The following is a 4,200-nucleotide window of genomic DNA, read 5'->3' as shown; positions in this document are numbered from 1 at the left end:
TTCATTGGCTTTTGTCATTTTCCCCCTTTTGTCTTGGACACTGGTAAGTTTTTATTGGGTGTTAGACATTGTTATGGAGAGTCTTTGGGTGATATTATTCTCCAGAGACGGTTTCTCCTTTTCTTTGGTAAATAAAATTTTTACTAAACACTTTCATTCAATTAGAGACTGTGCTGACTTGAGTTTTGGTAAGTTTCCAACTTTTCTGGTTTGACTTTCCAAGGATCAGCCCTCCAATAATTCCAATTGAGAGGCCAGTGTGCTAAGCAAGGCTTCTCCATCTGGTGAGTCCTGAACTCTAATCATTGTTTTCTCATTATATAAGATTGCCAAAATGTCTCTTCTGCTTTTCAGAGTTATTATTACTTTCACTTCATACTTTCTGTCCCATACAGACTCAGAATTTAGGACATGTTCTCAGGAGAAACCAGTCAAGTAGATTTGTCTTAGTTCTCTGTCTCTCCCCTCTCACTCTGATCTTGGTTCCACAAGTCTTTAATTTCCATGTCTTCAATTCTGGACTTATGTTAAAATTTCTGCTTATCTCTTCCCTGTGATAGCGGCCCTTTGCTCAGACCTTCGCCTGGGGACTTAGGCTCTTCTTGCCCAGTAAGAATTGAAAAATGCCCTGAAGAAAAACTTGACTGCTGATTGTCTTCTTATTGCTTTGTGTAGTTCTCTCTTTTCAAGAATTTTTGGCTACTTAAATCATGATTACCTTAGAATTTCTCCAATGTCTTCGAATAGATTTTTTTCTTGTAGTTTATCTGGTATGTTTGTCTCTCTGTGAGAGCATTTGACTGTTGTATGCAAATCCATCTTAGCACAAAGATGAATGTTCTACATACTTTTAAAAATATTAGGTATTACTTTCCAACTCCAGGTGATTTTAAAAATAAATGGCAGCTTGGAAAGATGAACCATATTAGTCTAAGAAATCCTAGAACTCTGCATAAATGAGAGTTTGAAAGTATAGATTTAGTAGGAAACTTAATGTTCTCCACCTCATGACTCTAAATTTTCTGCAAAGAATGCATAAGAATCAACGTTAAAGACAGTATGTTGGGCATATGTGATATGGTGAATCTTATCATGTCACTGAGAAAGTAGTTAATACCAGCATCCTTATGGAGTGATATTTCTTTAGAATTCAATCTCTCAATTTCTTATAACAATAAGAAAATTGTCCTCATCTAAATCTTTCCATTTTTCTTTTTCTTTTAAATAAAAATATAGAGGATATATAGGAGGTTAAGTTACTTCCCCTCCCCTATTTTAAATGTTTGGTAAAATCAGAATATTGTAAATTCCAAAATATGTTTTAATATTGGCAAAATGTCTCTAAATGAGAAGAACCCATATACAAAGCCATATTGAAGTGGTCTTGAGCCAAGGAAAAGGAAACCTATACTAGTACCTCACCATTTTCTTTGGGATACTTATGTTATGGTTCAGGGTCTTCCAGCACATTGAAATATGAATAACCAAATGTGAAACTACAACAACTTAGCAAAAAATACTATAAAAATAAACAAAAAATTAAAATTAGACTTCTTAGCAGTTGAATAAAACCTACTGTTTATTTTTTCTTGAAATAGAGAAAATTTTTAACACACAATTTTAGAATGAGTTAACACAACTTAGGAAACAATTATAGGTGTAAAATTTGTGTTAAAGCAAACAAAAAATTATAAAACAAAAATACAAAATGAATTAATATACTTTATTACATAATTGTAGCTATGAAGGAAAAATACAGGCACTGAGAAGAACACCAGATAACAGGAGAGTATGGCTGGATAGCAAAAGTGTCAATCAAGACTGACAGAACTCAGAAAAGAAGTGAAGAATGACTCATCTCTTTAATTTGCTCTTCAACAAGTGCACTGTGCTTTGTTTTGGGAAATAGAACATTACAAAGCAATAATATCCACTAAAACTTCCAGCGATAATGGAAATGTTCCATATTTATGCTGTTGAATAAAATAACCACTAGTCACATGTGGCTATTGAGTACTTGACATGTGGCTAATGTGACTAAAGGAGTGAATTTTAAATTTTATTTAAATTTTAATTATATTTAAGCTTACAACTATGTAGCCACATGTGCCTACTGGTTATAATATTAGATAGTACATTTCTAAAGTCCTTCCTCCTTTTGACCCATAGATTTTCTGGAATATAAGTTTAGCTATAAACCTATATTTGTGTGTAGGAGTGTGGTCTCAAGGCTCTGAGATTACTTGTACTATACTTCCCTTAGTTTATTAAAATATACCATCACTACCCCAACTGTGCAAGAAGTAAATAACCAAAATATTTATTTAATTACATCATTTATTTTTATTTTATTTATTTGTTTCTCTCTATTTTCCTTTATTTCTGTCTTTTAAAATTCAAAACTTCCCTGGTCCTTATGTCCAATCCTTGTCGATGCACACCCTTTGTTCTGAGTGTTCCCCCTGCACAGTCTCATTGCCCCATCCTGAGCTCTAGCTTCTGTGTATTTCTTGGGTCTAAAATATCTTCTTGGTGCATTCTTGCTTCTTGGTCCTTGGATAGCTTGCTTGCTAGTTCTTGTTTCTTTAATCTATTTCTAGTCACAGTCCAGAATTTCCATATTAATTGAAGTTAGTGGGAACGTGGAGAAATGGTAGCTATGGTTTCAGTTGGATAGAAATTATAAAAAATAACTAAACAACCTTAAGATAGAATCATTTCTGTGTAAGCAGATGTGGCAACATGAGGTGTTTTAGAATAATACTTTTAGGAGCCGCTGCCGTCGCCATGACCCGCGGTAACCAGCGTTGAGCTGGCCGGCCAGTAGAGTATGAAAAGGCAGAGCGACTCGGTTAAGGGAAAACGCGGAGACGATGGGCTTTCTGCTGCCGCCCCCGAGCAGAGGGACTCGGAGATCATGCAGCAGAAGCAGAAAAAGACAAAGGAGAAGAAGGAGGAACCCAGGTAGTTCTGTGGCTTCGTGTCCAACCCTCTGGCCCGTGTGCCTGGAGCCAGTCCCACCGCGCTCCTGTTTCCTCCGGCAGTGCTCGCAGGTCCCAGCACCCATGGCGTCTCCTTTGCCCTGAGTCTGCAGCGGGTCCCTTTTGTGCTTCCTTCCCCTCAGGTAGCCTTTCTCCCCCGGGCCAGTTCTGGGGGTCAGGGGTTAACCCTTTCCAGTGTATTTTATTCCTGTGGGGCTCACCCCAAAGTATTAAAAGTAGCTTTGTAACTTAAAAAAAAGGAAATAATACTTTTATTCAAAAGCATTGAAAGTGATGCCATTCAATTACTTGTATATAGTGAAATCTTCTATCTAGCCACACATTCATCTAGCACATCTCTGATGTACTTGGGAATAGCCACAGCCCATGTTAAATGTAGTCTGGCTTGGTAGTCGCTTAGAGGTTGTATAATTTTAAGCAAGTCATTAAATTACATTTATTTTCTCAATTAAAATAAGGAGAATCACTAGCTTCAACTACCTCACCAAAGTAGTTATCAAGCATAGAAAAAGCAGTAAATCTTTATAAAATGTAAATTAATGTTTATATTTTTTACTCTATTTTGAATGTATACGTTCTTCGAATGTATACATAATTTATCGTGGATAGGGATATAGCTGAACATCGTTATTACTCTAGTCCTCTGTAATATTCCCTTTAAATTCCAGTGAAACACATTTTGCTTTCTGAATACACCTTCTACTGGCTTGTATAGTATTAAATTTTTTAAAAAAATTAGAATCGTAAGTTCACAATCAGGTTTTAAGAAAGTGGAGCATTCTATTACAGCTAATCTTACAAATTATTATCGTGGAGTTTACCACGCCCCTCTGCAGGTGATGCCTGCTGGTTAAGTGAACTTAGAAAATACTCATTTTCCTCTGAAAAAGAGTGGTAGGAAATATTGTGTAATTAGGTTAAGAGATATGCTTGGGCCTATGAATCAAGTTGTTTATAAATACACACAGACATCTGAAAGTCGTGTGCATTTTCTAGCTTTAACATTCAAAGATCCACGGGTAGATATTTGAGTTTGCATGAAATAATGCCAATATTACTTAACCATTATTTTAAAATCGTGAAGATACAACTCATTAGTCCATTCATATATTTCAAATACAATTTTTTATATCAAAATTAGGCTAGTAGAGAAAAATATATCCTCGTTTTGTGAGGATTAAATGAGGTAACGAAAGCA

The 4,200-nt window shown here is 35.5% G+C and overlaps 1 pseudogene; it reads left to right on the top strand.

Annotated features, from left to right (window-relative positions):
• Positions 1-2,787: 2,787 nt before the first annotated feature.
• LOC105817765 lies at positions 2,788-2,968 on the top strand (annotated as a pseudogene).
• Positions 2,969-4,200: the final 1,232 nt, after the last annotated feature.

Source organism: Propithecus coquereli, unplaced genomic scaffold (genome assembly GCF_000956105.1).
Source record: "Propithecus coquereli isolate 6110/MARCELLA unplaced genomic scaffold, Pcoq_1.0 Scaffold1, whole genome shotgun sequence".
Taxonomy (NCBI): Eukaryota; Metazoa; Chordata; class Mammalia; order Primates; family Indriidae; genus Propithecus; species Propithecus coquereli.
The sequence above is the reverse complement of the archived record's forward strand: the minus strand, read 5'-3'. Positions and strand labels throughout refer to the sequence as shown.